The sequence below is a fragment of the Tupaia chinensis genome, unplaced genomic scaffold (assembly GCF_000334495.1).
Source record: "Tupaia chinensis unplaced genomic scaffold, TupChi_1.0 Scaffold143994_1, whole genome shotgun sequence".
NCBI lineage: Eukaryota > Metazoa > Chordata > Mammalia > Scandentia > Tupaiidae > Tupaia > Tupaia belangeri.
This window is the reverse complement of record NW_006203845.1, coordinates 188962-205361: the sequence shown is the minus strand read 5'-3', so window position 1 is coordinate 205361 and position 16400 is coordinate 188962. Positions and strand designations below refer to the sequence as shown.

The following is a 16400-nucleotide window of genomic DNA, read 5'->3' as shown; positions in this document are numbered from 1 at the left end:
AACCACGGTCAGCTACATGGGAGTTTAGCAACATAACCATTACGCTAACTGCTGGTCCCTAGATTTCTTTTTTTTATTCAAATGTGTGTGTGTGTGTATGTGTGTATATACATACACACATACGCACAATACACAATACACACACACATACACACACACAAGCATTCAAGCAAAGATATTGAACATAGCATCTAACTTTCATTTTGTTGTAGGACACAAGAAATTATCAATATTAAAGGCACATTTACACGTAACATTATAAGTTTACTTTTGGGTTGTCACCTTAAAAAAAACACAAAATAGATACTTATTTGTATCAGGAAACAAAATCTCTAAAATTGAGCAATAGACTTTCTTTAACTTTGTGTTTTCCCCTCACACTATTAGAGATGCTGGAATTAAATTTCTATAATACATTATATTGTAAATTGCCCTGAATTTTACAACTCCCTAATAGTTTATTACTAAATCTCAACCATTTTATAACCATTGCTGACAAACTAAAATTTTAAGAATTATTTTATTTAACTTTATTTATTATTATTATTTTTTTTTTACCAATGACATACTATATTTTCATCACATATGACTGTTGTGCCTAACTGTGACAAAATTTTGCTACAACTCTCATTCTTATTTGCTTAGTTTTCACACAGTACACAATAAGGTTTATCAGGGGAGGTACAAGGAAGAGAACATTTGCCATGAAAACATTAACAAGGGGAGAGGCATGCCGGGCAAAGCGAACAATAGGTTGCTGAAGGGCAGATAGAAGATGATCACTGCACAGATGTATGAGACACAAGTACTGAGGGCCTTGAGCTGCTCCTTTCAGGATGCAATTCCCAGCACAGTCTTGAGGATCCAAACATAAGGCACAGCAATGAGCATAAAGTCTACCATAAGGCAGAGTACCTCAAAAAAGCCATAGATGATGTCAAGTCTGTTGTCAGAGCAGGCCAACTTCATGACGTCTTTGTACAGACAGTAGGAATGCGACAACTGACTTTTCTTGCAATGCCGCAAGATTTTTTTTTTTTTGGGAGAGATTTTCACTGTAGGGCGCGTGCGCTCGCCAGACAGACAGAGAGAGACATAGAGACAGAAAGCAAGAAATCACCCCCCGGGGGGATGGTCACGCCGCAATCCCTTCTCCTCCATTCTCCTCTCGGGATCTTGGGCATGCATGCACACGCGCCCGGCGTGAGTTTTAAGCCACCAGGTCCGGGACGTGAACCGCGGTCAACTATGTGGGAGTCCAGCGACATAGCCATTACGCTAACTGCTAGTTCCCTATGCCACAAGATTTTTAAAGTGAAGGGGAAAGGCAGAACCAGGAAGATACTCTCAAGGGAGAATATTATTCCTATTTAGGAAACTCTGACAGTTCTAAGGATGGAGCTGTATCTCAGAGGGTTAGGGATGGCTAGGAAGCAACCAAATGACATGATTAGGAGGACTGAGGACTCCAGGGCTGTGAAACCATGAATGCAGAATTCTTGGGCATAGCAAGCATCAGCAGAAATTGCAGGAGCATTGAATAAGAAGACCCTCAACATGGTGGGCAGAGAAGATAAAGACAAACCCAAGTCAGACAGGGACAACATGGAAAAGAAATAGTACATGGGCTCATGCAAGGCAGGCTCTGTCTTGATGATAAAAAGGATTATGCAGTTCCCCAAATAACTATAAGATACATGCTGCAGAAACCAAATATATACATATTCTAGCCCTGGCATCCCAACCAAAAAGAAGGTAGTAATATCAGCATGTGATGTGTTGATAATGGACATAATGCATTCAAAAAGTTCTGCAATGAAACATCCAGATTTCTTTGTTGGTAAAATAGCAATACCTAGAAATTTAGTAGAAAAAAAAAGTTGAAATTTGTGACTTCTTTCAGATCTATTTTGATAGAATAGAACAGTTATGTGACTCTTACATGGAGAGAAGTGTATATCAAAATATGCTTATATAATACATTTAGAAAATAATTTCTGGTCATGTTTTCCCTATCGAGAAACTAGATTTAAATTTTCTATTAAAATATGCATATAATTTTATTTTTTTGTAAAATATTAATAATTCCTAGTCAATAAAACAGAAGTCCTCTAATATTTCTTGCTTTAAAATTCCAGATAAGATGTAGTAGAATATATGATCTGTAGAGTGACACTGCTGTGGGTAAAGAAATATCCCAAGAAAATGCTTTCTTAAATTTTGTTTTTGCTCTAGCTCAGTGTTTTATTTTAATTTATTAATTTTATTTACTATGATGATGATGAGTATTATTTGACCAGAAAGGGATAGAGTGAAAGAGAGAGAGAGGAAAAGTAAGAAAGCAAGCCGCCACATCCAGGACTTGAACCATGGTTGGCCATGTATAGGAGGCCAGTGCCGTTAACCACTGTGCCACCTGCTGCCCCCAAACTAAAGTTTTTAAATATAATTATAGCTAATGCCTCTATCAACTTTTCTTGAGTTTTCAATGTCAGTTGGATAATTCACTTTCTTCTTTCTTCCTTTGTTTCTTTCTTTCTCTTTCGGAATTGTAGCTTCACTAAATCAAATTTTAGCTTTCACAATAATCTTCAACGCGTTATACATCTAAGATTTCCTAACTTAATTGATTTATCATCCATTCTCCACAAAATCTTTGTTTACATTGGACTTGAATACTTGTGCGCTCACGCACACCCACACACTCCTGCATCATTCCAGATTTAAATCTGTGTTTATACTACTACCCGCATGTGTGACAGTCCTTGGTATGCCCTATCATTTAAAATCCTAATAACTCAAGGTTTCATAGAATATATTTTTCTGAGGAGCCTACCTGAGTCATTGGTTGAGTTCTTACATATATCTGAGGAAGAGCAAACTATTTAAAGTCAACAGAAGAACTGCCATAAGAGAATAAATTGAGCAGATTCCCTGAGATCATCTACATACACAAAGAAATGGTTTGTGCTTTTCTAAACTAGAGCTATGTCTTTTTAGTATATGAGATATCAGATAGAGTCACCAAACAGTGTTTATCTTAGTAGTGAGAATAAGGCAAAACTAAGGCTCATCTTGCCAGCTCAGATATTAAGAACAAGACTTGAAATGATCGTATTTGGTTGCAAAAAAAGAATCACATGCCAGAATAAAATATTTTAAAAGTCTATTTAAAGGAATATAACAAAATCAATAAACCAGTAACAACAACAACAAAAGCACAAAGTCCAGCATCTTAAAAAAATAGAGAAAGAAATTTTGACACATAAATGAGAGAGAAATAAATCATGAAGAGATCTAGACATGTCTTAAATTATAGAGGTTAAAAGGAACTAACAACAAAACATAACTAGAAAACAAGGGCATGAAATAGCTTTTATACAATAAGCCATGTATATATAAAAAGAGTTTAAAAATGTGAACATGATGAAAGTTCAATGGAAGATATAAAAATGACTCAATTCACACGAAAAAGAAGAATGTAACCATGTGGGAGTGGAGAATCTGGGCAGTGGTGCAGCAAGAACTCAACACTCTGCAAACTCCCTATGTGCGAAGTGTCCAGGTTTACATCAGAGACATCTCAGAACATGTGGGCACGTGTGCACCCATGATCTGGGGTTGGACTGCAAAGTGAAGCCCATCTGTAAGTGACTGTCTCTCTCACCCATAAAAGAAAAAATAAATTTAACAAAAATATATAACATCAAAAATGGCATTATAATGGAAGGGATTCATAGCAGAATAAACACTGCAAAAAGTAAGATGAATTTAAAAACATAACAATCTAAACTTTAAGTCACAGAGTTTCAAAATAATGAGGCAAAAGCTAACCTAAATGGATAGAAAATAATGATAAAACAAAATTATAGCTGATCTCACATAAGTTACTTAAACTTACTACTTAGAAAGCTAGAGCAATACTAAATCTAAATTAAAGAATTAAATGAGGTGTACATATCAATGTTATACAAAACAGAAAAATGATTTATAAATATAACAAAATCAAAATTGTGGTCTTAAAAAGTTCAATAAAACAAGTCTACTAAAGAGTGAAAAGGAAAACACAAATAATAACAAATATTAAGAATAAAAGTTCATTGTAGATCTTCTAACATTAAAAGAAAAAAAGCAAATATTGTAGGTGACATCATACAAATAAATTTGACAACTGTGCAAAATAGAAAAATTATTTAAAAGACACAGACATATAAACATACAGAATATATACAAAATATAGTTTATATATTTATGTGTGTTTAATATTAAGTATGTAGTATCTATATATTGTGCATATTAGCTACTTCAGAAATATGTGAACACTGGGGCCAGCAGGTGGCTTAGTGGTTAAAGCATTGAACTCTAGTACGGCAGACCACAGTTTGAGTCTTGGACTTTGTAGCTTGAAAATCAAGCCAGACCTGTGTGAGTCCATGCCCAAAATCCCAGGAAGAGAATGAAAGAGAAGAGATCATGGTGTGGCCATCCCCAGGAAGGTGTGATTTCTCACTTTCCCTCTTAGTGTCTCTTTCTGGCAAATGCACATGCCCAATGGCAAAAACTTTAAGAAAAAGAAAAAATATATATCTGAATGCTATCTACATAAGATAAATACAAATTAACTTTGCTGTTCTTGAATTGTTAAATATGAACTTGGCAGACTGATGTCCACAGGCCAAATCGTGTGAATTATTTTTCTACTGCTATTGAAGGAAGAATATTTTCACATTTTTAGAGTTGGTAGAAAATATAGAAGAGGGGACCAGCAGTTAGCATATGGCTATGTCCCTGAACTCCCATGGAGTGGACCACAGATCGAGTCCCAGACCGGTGGCTTAAACTCACTACGCACGTGTGCGTGAATGCCCAAGATCCCGAGAGGAGAATGGAGGAGAAGGGATTGCAGTGTGGCCATCCCCCCTGGGGAGTGATTTCTCACTTTCTGTCTCTCTCTGCCTTTTTTATTTATTTATTTTTTGGGGGAGAGGTTTTTGCTATAGGACATGTGCGCACGCCAGACAGACAGACAGAGCCAGAGAGACCAGAAAGCGAGAAATCACCCCTCAGGGGGCATGGCCATGCCACAATCCCTTCTCCTCCATTCTCCTCTCAGGATCTTGGGCACGCACGCACACGCGCCCTGTGTGAGTTTTAAGCCACCGGGTCCGGGACGCGAACTGCGGTCGACTACATGGGAGTACAGTGACATAGCCATTATGCTAACTGCTGGTCCCTCTCTCTGCCTTTCTGGCAAGTGCACACGCTCTATAGCAAAAACCTCTCCAAAAAAAAAATAGAAAAGAGGCCCAGCTACAGTGATGCACACAACAGAGTGCAGTGGCTTGAGGTGGGCGCCACATGGGAGGCCCAGGTTCAAATGCCAGACCAATCTGAATAGGCTAAGAGCAGGCAAATCTGTAATCCTAGCCAACAGGGAGCTGAGGCAGAAGATCACCAAGGCAAGACTCAGAAACCTAAAATATTTACTACGTGGTCTTTTCAGAATGATAGAAGTGCAATTTCTGGCTTATACACATATCAAGTAAGGTAGAAGAGAAGAGAAAATAGATTTGATTTAATTACACTAATTTTATTGCAAATTAACTCAAAGATTTAAAGTATATTGATTTTTCCCCGTCTTTATTAAATTATATTAGATTGTTCTACAGATTGAGTTTTATATAAATGACACTAACATATCATAGTGTAAATCCTTAGTCTTGATTTTAGAATGTTAATTGTGAATGAAATATCCATAACAACTAGCTCCAAAGAATCTTAATAGTAAAATAAAACAACTGCTAGACTAATCTGAAGGGTTGTCTATTTAGTTTACACATAAATGAGAAGCAAGCTGTCTTGGTTAGGGAGAGAAAAGCATAGTTTTCAGATTATTTCATTTAATTAATTAATTAATTTATTCATTCATTCATTCATTCATTCATTTTTGGAGACGTTTTTGCTACTGGGTGTGTGTGCTTGCCAGAAAGACATAGAGAGACAGAGAGACAGAAAGTGATAAATCATCCCCCAGGGTGGATGGCCAAGCCACAATCCCTTCTCCTTCATTCTTCTCTCGGGATCTTGGGCATACACACATGTTCCCGGCCTGAGTTTAAGCCACTGGGTCCGGGACTTGAACCACTATTGACTACATGGGAGTCCAGTGACATAGCCATTACGCCAACTGCTAATCCTAGAAAAGTATAGTTTTGATAGCCCATATTTGTAGTATTTGCTTATGTAAGGAAAAAGTCTTCAAATTAGTTAAATTGAGCAATGGAGGTGATCTGCTTAGTCTTGATGAGAAATTTGCAGTATTAAGTTTTAAACAACATAAAAGATATCCTCCAGAACAAGTATTTTCATAAATGATGAAAGAGGAATACTTCAGAAAACAGCAGCTAGAACAGTGGGGAGTGCATCTAAGAGAGTAAGAATAAGTGTAGCACTACTTTCATAATCAAAATAAGAATATCTAAAACATTGCCTCAAACTAAGAAATAAATTTGCAAGGGTTGATTGCAGTAACAATGGCAAGAGGAAAACATTTGAAAATATATCACCTGATCTGCAATTTAAATAGATCGTATCTGAACATTTTCTATGATAAAGATGTTTTGCAATAAAAGTGAATGAGAGTTATAAGTGGAATAATTTTAGCTATTAAAAATAATGACAATGTCTATGTCATAAACTGTTGCATGATCACAAACCATAACAAATTTTACAAATGAGGATTTTTAATTATTTACATAATGTAGCACAAAGTTCTCATGTTTTGTAAAATGATTATAATTATACCACAAATGATTGTGTTGTTGAATTTATGACTATATTTATAATTTAGAATTGTTACACTAAAAGTTAACTGTTTTTCATAGAATCAAACCATTAGCTAAGTGGATGAGAACTACACAAATCTGAACTGACTATTCTAAACAAAATGAGAAATTTACATAATAGTGACAATGTATTCAGTTTCTTGTTTAAAATGGTTTATTTTTTCGTCTTTTACTTTTATCTACATTTATTTTATGCTGAATTTACTCCTGTGCCATAAGTTTTTGTTGGTTCAGTTTCTCCTAGGATATCTCTTTCTTCTGTGCCACCTCCTCTTCTGGTTTATGAACAATTTGCTCTTTCTCAGTGAGGACTGATCTCGCCATGGCCGGGGAAACTTCTGTGTGGTCTAATCTGCTCATGAGAACTATAAGTACCATGGCACATCGTGGGTACTTTGTTCACCTGAACATACTCAATAGCTGTAGAATCTACATCTAACCCCTTAAGTTTAGCATTACTCTCTGCATTTTTAAGCAGGTGGAGAAAAATTTATCACTTTTTTGAGCCACCAACCCTGTATCCATCTCCACTATTTGGCCTGGGCACATATACCAACTCCACCATTTTAACAACAGAATGGCACACACTGCATCTATAGAGTGACATCTTTCAGACACCTGGTGGCTTTTTGGGTATGTAAACCCTTGATGACTTGGGCATTTTCATGGTGTTCTTAAAATGAACATGAATTTTGCACATCTTGATTTGCATGAGTTTGTGGGACTCTCTGGGTCAATTGAACAGTAAACCATTTTCAAAGATCACCTGTGATCTCAGGTGGCTTATGAGAAGAGAAAAAATCCACATTTTCAAAATTAGATATTTTATTATTTAAGAATACTTTGAAAATCTGTGTGCTCACTGCTATTTAAATACTAAGAAGGATTGGTTTCAGAGTTGATTTGTTTGAAAATATTTCTTGATTTAGACTTGAGAGAACAATGAAACTTAATAATCATAAATATCAATCTGACATTTAAGTGAATTCGTAACATTTGAAGAATATATATTTATAATGATTTTGAGAGTTTTTAGATTTATTTTAAATGTGTGTCAGTGATCTGATTATGATTTTAGCTAATGGTTTTTACATCATAAAATGGAGAAAGAGAAAAAAAATCCACCTAAAAATAATTTAAATGAAATTCTAGGAAGACATCTGAAATTTTTATTATTTTTGGAAATCTAGAAAATATAACAGCTATTTACCTTTAGTGTTTTTGATGAAAAAGCTGAGGGTTTTTTTTATCTAAAAAGTAAATTCTGATTAATTTATGCTCTTATTATGGTACAAGAATTTCTTTTAGTATGAAAAAGATACAAAAGATATAAGTGAGTAAAATTAAAACACAATCTAGAGTTCTGAATTTAACACCTAATTGCATGACAAAACTTGAATTTTGAAGCGACTGCTTTCTATTAGAGTTTCCTCTAAATAGCAGAAGCGCTTTTGAAATTATATTTCTTATCTTGACTTAGAATTGATTTCTATGAATGTGTAGGCAATTCACCACATGTTTTAAAAATGTAGAAGGAGCAGTCAAAATGTTTCAGGCTTTGACCTTAAAGTATTTTATATCCATAGTTCTAAATCATGGTTCTTTAAGTTTTAATCATACTTTCACCACTGAAAGTCCTGAGAACCCAGGTTTGGGAATGGGTTCCAGAATCTGAAGGCTAGAGAACCTGGAGTCCTGCTGTCCAAGGACAAGAGAAGAAAGGTGTCCAGATCCAGAGGAGAATGCACAAATTTACTTTTCCCCTGTCTTTTCCTTCTTTCCTCCCTCCTTCTCTCTCTCTTTCTTTCCTTCCTTCTTTACTTTCTCATCTTTCTTCTCCTTTTTTATTTTATTTTTTCCCAGAGGTTACATAAGCTCTCCAGAGAAAGACAGAGAGAGAGAGAGAGAGGAAGAAAGCACCCCAGAATGGGGCATGGTCATGATGTAATCCTCTCTTCCCTATTTGTACTTGTGGTGGAAATGTGAACACACACACACACACACACACACACACACCTGTCATGGGTTTTCAAACCACTAGGCCAGAATTTGAAATACAGTCAGCCAACTCTCCTCTGCCTTATTGTTCTCCTCAGCCTATGGGATGGTGCCTGCCCACATTGAGGTACAATCTGCCTTACTCAGTCCACTGATTCAAATGCCAATCTCTTCCAGAAATCCAGAAACACCTTCAGGATCTACCCAGAAATAATGCTTTACAAGCTGAGTATTCCTTAATTCAGTCAAGTTGACACCTAAAATTAATTGTCAAATCATCACAATCAATTTTAGAATGCTTTCATCATTCCTACACTCTACCAACTAGGAGACACATCTTTTACCTCCCATAGTTCTGGGAAACCACTAATTTTTCTCTCTCTAAATATTTGCCTCTTTTATTTTGATTTACTTATATATATTTTATATAAAATGAATCATTTAATATAAATGCTTTTGTGTGACTGAATTATTTCAATTAGTTTTATGTTTTTAAGCATTATAAACACTTACTAAAACAGTAATCAAAATGCTGGGACCCATGAAGTTCTGTGGCAATTTTGTGCTAGGAAACGATAGCTGGAAAACCTACTAAAGTCTTAATTAATTTACTTAAGCAAAAATTCTATATGTAGTCAATAGAATTGAGATTTCATTCAACACTATAGAAAATCATCTTTCTCAACAAATACCCATTCATCTGAACTGATCCACTAGTGAAATATTTATTTTTCATTCCTGCAACTTTGGCTTTTAGTATGCTGGAAGGTTAAATTTCCTAAGAAAAGATTTTTGCATAAAGGAAAAAAGCAATGGTTCCCATATCATTATCAGCCATTATTATGGTGTTAGGCCAAAGATTCCAGCTTTTCCTCTCACTCTTCCCCTCTCATTACTGGACCTGCTCACCTACTAGTCAAATCTCTAGACAACCTAGACCTACCACCAGTGTTCAGTCATAAATTCTCAAAAACAGTAGCTAACCAGAGGCAACAGCTTTCAAGAACTTCTAAACCAGCCTCCATCCCATTTTATCCACAACACACCTTTTGCTGTTGCACTATAGTAGCTATTTATGGCTAGTGTTTAAATTTTCCAGTTATAAAACACAGATTAGACTGTTTCCTCTTCCTCCAGTGGTATGGTAAGGCTTCGTAACCATGCATTTTTTATTCCTAACTCTTATCAAGTCTCATTGTTTGTTTTGAGCTGTTGTTTTACTTTATTAAAGATACATTCAAATGTTTACCTGTTTTTAAGTTTTATTATTAATAATTGCAACTTACTGAAGCTGAAATTTTAACTTTTTATTTATTAAATAATTTCACTAACACATTGATTAAAAACACTCCAGTGTTTTTAAACAAAATATGATCAAAATAGAAAGGACTAATTTTTTTTTAAAGTATACTTCATAAGAATTTAAATTGGTTTACAAAATAGTTCTTCTGTGTCAATTATTTTCTGAAATAAAGTAGATGATAGGCAGCAAAAGGAAAGTGAGTATTCTACTCTGAAGTATTTCTACTCTATTTAATGTCTGCTTTACACAAACTTTGCAGTCCCATATACAAACATTAAATGCATCCACACAATTGTGAATATCTAAAAAATGCTAAATTTTGAAAACTACAGTATGCATTTGTATTGGTATTGCAGTTTCATATGAATGCACTTAAACATTATGTGTGCACTCAAATAAAACATGACCAAATTTTTATCTTTGTTTCATAATTTATTAACATTAAATAGATTTTTCCCTTTAATTTTCACACACAAAAAAATGTCTTCTGGCTGGAGAGGGACAGAGAGAGAGAGAGAGAGTAAGAGGGAAAGTGAGAAACCCATGGATGTCAACTGGGTTGTTTGTGCAGACAAAGGAAACTGATTCCACTTCTTTGGTCCTTTGGCAGAATTTAGTTCCATGTGATTATAGGACTGAGATCCTGTTTTCTTGCCGACTCTCAACTGTCCCACCATTCTGTTTGTCTACTCATATACTATGATTGTTTTTCTTACTGGTGCTTTATAGTGAGTTTTTTCATTTTATTTTTTGCCATAGAGTGCATCCACTCACCAGAGATAGAAATAATGAGATGGAAAGTGAAAAATCACACCCCATGGGGGTTGGCCATGTCACAATCCCTTGTCCCTAATTTTCTTCCTGAGATTTCTGGCATGCCTGCAACATGTACCTGACGTGATTTTTCAAGTTGCCCAGGTACAGGGCTTGAACCTAGTTAGTCATGTGGGCGTTCATTGCCTTAACCACTTCCATGTCACCTGTTTGCCCCTATGGTAAGTTTTAATATGTGGTAGCCTTTCTCCAAGGTGTTGATTCTTCTTTAAAACTCTCTTCTTTATTAGCCTCTTAAATACCACGTATATTTCAGAATTAGATTCTTAACTTATACCCACACATATCTACACTCACTTTTGAGCTTTGATTGATATTACATTGAAACTCTAGATCATTTTGGAGAAAACGGAAATCACTGCATGGTGATTTCATATCCTTTCAGTTATTGAATGTTTCCTTTATCTCTCTCAATAGTGTTTTATTGTCTCCTCTGAAGGACTTTTGCACATCTTTCATTAGACTTAAACCTAGATTTTATATTAGTTAATAATGTAAAAGATACTTCGGCATCATTTCATAATTGTTTCAACTTCATAAAAACTTAATTGACTTTTGGTTCTATGTTCATAAGGAACATCAGTACCTAGTTTTGCTTTCTTTTGATATCTTTGTCTTACATTGATTTTGATAAATACTGGCCTTATTAAGTATGTTGAATAAAATTCCCATTAATTCTATATTTCTCTATTTTCTGAAATAGTTTGTGTGAGATTGAAATGATTTCTCTAAGTGTTTGATAAAGTTCACTAATGAAGTCCACTTGACCTGGAGTTTGTTTTGTCTGAATATTTTATTTATAAATTCTTTATTGAGTAAATATGAAATTAGCCCAGCCATGATAGAACGCAGATAGTACCAGCATTTGGAAGGCTGGAGGCTGCATGGATGGTGTGACTGGGGTTCCTGGACTGAAAGGAACATGCCAACCACAGTTGCATACACTTGTAATCCTAGCTAATCAGGAGTCTAGAGAAGGAGATCACTACACAGTGAGACTTTTTTATTTTTTTATTAATTATTTATTTAATAAAAAAATTTTAGAGGTTTTGGCCTTAGGGTGGTGTGCTCACTGAAGAGAGAGGGAGAGAGAGAGACAGAGACAGTGAGAGGGAAAATGAGAAATCACTCCCCAGGTGAATAGTCTCACCTCCTTCCCTTTTCCATTCTCCTTCTGGGATCTTGGGCATGCGTGCACATGCAACTAGGTCCAGGATTTGAACTGTAGTTGACTGTGTGGGAGTCCAGTGATGTAACTGCTATGCATTTGCTAGCTCCAAGACCTTTCCTGAAAATATCTATCTTTGCCTCTTTGCCTCTCTCACTCTCTTGAAGAGCAGATAAATAAATGAAGAATTATTTATATTTTTCTTTCTTCTTGAGTAAGTTTTGACAATTTGGATATTTCATCTATTTTGTTAACTTTACTGGCATAAAGTTGATTCTTGTAATCTGTTAGTATTTTAAGGATATCTTTATTTTTTTGGAGAGGTTTTCGCTATAGGGCGTGTGTGCTCGCCAGACAGACAGAGAGAGACATAGAGACAGAAAGCAAGAAATCGTTATGCTAACTGCTGGTTCCCTTTAAGGATATCTTATGCTGGCCTTTTTTAATATATGCTATTGGTCATTTGTGTCTTTATTTTTCCTTGACCAATTTTCTCATTCTTACTAATACTGAAAAGTTTTTTATGACAAATTTTCTAAAATACATATCTGATTTCTATCTCATCTTTTAACTTATGGTTTGCTCTTTTGTTCATATTTGTTAAAGTATGAACATAGATCATCATCTTGAGATCTTTGAATATAAAAATGTAGAGATTTTTATCTTATTTTTATGTCAACTACTTAGATTATGAAAACTTCTAAATGTATTTATTGTTTTAATTTGCCTTGATTTCATCATATTTTGGTTATTAATTTGAATCTCAATTATTGATGACATACATTAATTGCATTTTTATGTCTTGACTAAAGTGACATTTTATTATTCTCTTTTTGTTTTTTAGAGAGAGATTTTAGCTATAGGGTACTAGAGAGACAGGAAGTGACAGAGAGACAGAAAGCGAAAAATCATCCCCTAGAGGGGATGGACCACCACAATGCCCTTCCCTTCACCCTTTTCTCGGGACCCTGGGCACACTTGTACACATGTCCATCATGAGTTCCAAGCTGCTTAGTCTGGGGCTTGAACTGCAGTCGACCACATGGTTGTCCAGTGATATAACCATTTCGCCATCTGCTGGTCCTGGAAATATCTTTCTTTATCCTTGGTTATTTTTCTTTTCTGGAGTCTACTTTTTTAGATATAATATAGCCAGTTTACTTTCTTAGGTTAGTTTCTGTATCGTACAACTTTTTTCAGCCTGTACTAGTACATCATCTGTGATTTTTGTCTTTAGAGTAGGGGTTCTTGTAAACAGCCTTAATTTTCTTTTCTTATTCTGTCCCTAATCTCCTTTTCATTTGGAGTTTTTGAAATATTTGCATTTAATATTATTATTTAATATTATTGTTGATATTGTTAGATTTAAATTTCCCATCTTGGTATACATTTTTGTTTATCTAATGTGTTTATTATTTCACTTTTACCCCTCTTTTGCCTTCTTCTTGATTGATCGTTTTTTTTTATTATTATTATTATTTTATTATTCTAGAGGGCATTCGTGTTTGCCAAGGACAGAGAGAGAGAGAGAATGACATAGCAAGAGAGAGATGGAAAGTGAGAAAGCCACCCCTATGGGGGATAATTACCTTTCTTCAATTTCTCTGTCCGTTTGGGATTTGGAGCACACACACATAGGCTGATGTGTTTCTCAACCTGTTAGGTCTGAGACTCGAACTGCATAGTCATCCATATAGGATCCAACTGCCTTAACCACTGTACCTCTTGCTAGCCCTGTTTAAAAATGATAAAATTTATTTCATTTTATCTCTGCATCTTTCTTCTTGTTTTAAGGCTTGTTCTGGTTTTATATATGTGTGTCCCTTCAAATGATATCCTGGCACATCACTTCTCAAAGGGTATCCTAGCATGTCAGGTATGTTGGCTTAACATTACCAGAACTTATGACTTTTGCCCTCCCCATCTTTTTTGCTACTATTGTCATATATTTAATTCTACACATATTAAAAATGCCAGAGTCGGCAGGTGGCATAGTGATTAAGGCACTAGACTCCTACATGACTGACCAAAGTTCAAGCACCGGACCTGAGACTTGAGAATCACGCTGTATACATGTGCATGTATGTCTAAAATTTCAGGAGAATTGAGAAGTGACTGTGGCATTGCTATCCCCCGGGTGTGAGTTCTCACTTTCCCTTTCACTGTCTATTTCAGTTCTCTCTCCCCCAAGCACATACATACTGGACAACAGGACAACAAAAACAAACAAACAAACAAAAAACATTACAAAACAAACAAAAAAAACATAATGTATCATTATTATTTAGTATAAAAGAATTAATTATCTTTTCAATAAAATTCTAAAATGTGAAAAGGTCTTACATTTATTCACATCTCTTTTCTGTATTTTTCAGGTCTCATTTGTTATTGTCCCTTTTACTTGAAGTACTTTCTTTAACATGTCTTTTTTTCTTTAGAGAGATTTTTGTTGTAAGTGCATGCTCTCTTCAGAGCAACAGAGACAGACAGAAAGTGAAATATCATCCCCAAGGGAGGATGGCCACACTACAATCCCCTCTTCTCCAATCTCCTTGGGATTTGCACATGCACCCAGTGTGAGTTTTAAGCCACCAGGTCCAGGGCTTGAACCATAATCCACTATATGGGATTCCAGTGATGTAACCGTTACACCATCTGCTGGTCCCTTCTTTTAATATTTCTAATGATAAATTCTCTCAGTTGCTTTATATTGCATCTTTTTATCGTTATAGATGTTTTCATAAGACATTGTATTCTAGCCTATTTCTTTCAGTGCTTTATAGATATTGCAATTTTCTTCTGGCTTGCATATTTTTAATAATAAATTTGCATTTTGTAAAATATGTGTTTTAATGAAATACTTCTTTTTCTTTAAGAATCTTTAAGATTCTCTTTACCACTCATTTTCAGGAATTTTTGATAGGTATTCACGTGATTATTATATATAAATAGCCATTTTTCCATCTTGTGCATCACCAGTTCAAATATTGTGATTGTCAATTCTGAAAAATGTATTTGGTTTTTAATATAATTCTCACTCCACTATGTTCATTCTTTTACCTTAATACTTTAATATAATCAGCTTCCTTTTATTGCATTATATTTTTGGCTCATCTTTCTCAATTCTGTTTCACTTTCTAGTTCCTGGGTTTTCTTCTGATATACATCATGTTTTCCTGCCTCTTGGGCAGCTAATGACTTTACGTTGGAGGTTATGAAGTCTACATTGTTGAGTGAGTTCTCTTACTTTCTTTATGATTTGTACTATGATATGATGAATGGTTACATTTCTTACAATTTCATTTGATCCATCAAAAGCTTGTTTTAAAGAGAGTAGTGGTTCAGGTGGCTGGATCTCACATGGCCAACTCCCTGGTTTGAGACCAGGTCTAGCTTCTTAAAAAGCACCAAGAGAATGTGTGGGCATGCCCAAAATGCCCAAAGCAGAGAGAAATAGAGGAGAAGGGACTGAGACATCCCTATAGGGCTTTTTTACTTCCTACCCTCTCATTCTCTCTCCAGGAAATAGAAAAGAGAAGAGAAAAGAAAAGAAAAGGAAAGGAAAGAAAATAGAGAAAAGAAAATCTCCATGATTATGTAGTAAATGCCCTAATTGTTCAACAAGGATTATGAGGCAACTTGAAAAACAAAACAAAAAAAAAAAGGAAAAATGTATATTATGAAAAACTATACATAGATTTCATTTTTTTTTTGTACCAGAATAAGGTAGGAATAGAAATTGCATTTTTCCATGAACTTTTTGATGTTCCCATATATATATATTTCCAGGTTGGTTAAAAACTCAGATATTCCAGTTTTGGAAAGCTTTAAGAAGAGTTCAGTTCACTGTTCCCAGTTTGCATTTGGACCTACTCATGGTGTTTAACCCTGTACATATCCTACAAAGTATCCAGGCAAGATTCAAGGAGTCTGTTACTCAGATTTTCAGCCTTCATCTTGGGAACTCTGCCCTGCAACCTCTCTCCATTACAGACTCATTATGCCTCTCTCTCTGACTCACTATTTGCAATATTGTCAGGTTTTGTTTGAGTAAATGCTCCCTGATCTGTAGCCAGAAATACACCTTTAGTGAAAGAGGTAGAATTTTCTTTTCTTTTTTTTTGGAGAGATTTTCACTATAGGGCGCGTGCGCTCGCCAGACAGACAGAGAGAGACATAGAGACAGAAAGCGAGAAATCACCCCCCAGGGGGGATGGTCACGCCGCAATCCCTTCTCCTCCATTCTCCTCTC

At 35.2% G+C, this 16400-nt stretch overlaps 1 pseudogene; it reads right to left on the bottom strand.

The window, feature by feature from the left end:
* Positions 1-598: 598 nt before the first annotated feature.
* LOC106733521 (olfactory receptor 51A4-like) overlaps positions 599-16400 on the bottom strand; it is a 48590-nt pseudogene continuing 32788 nt past the window's right edge.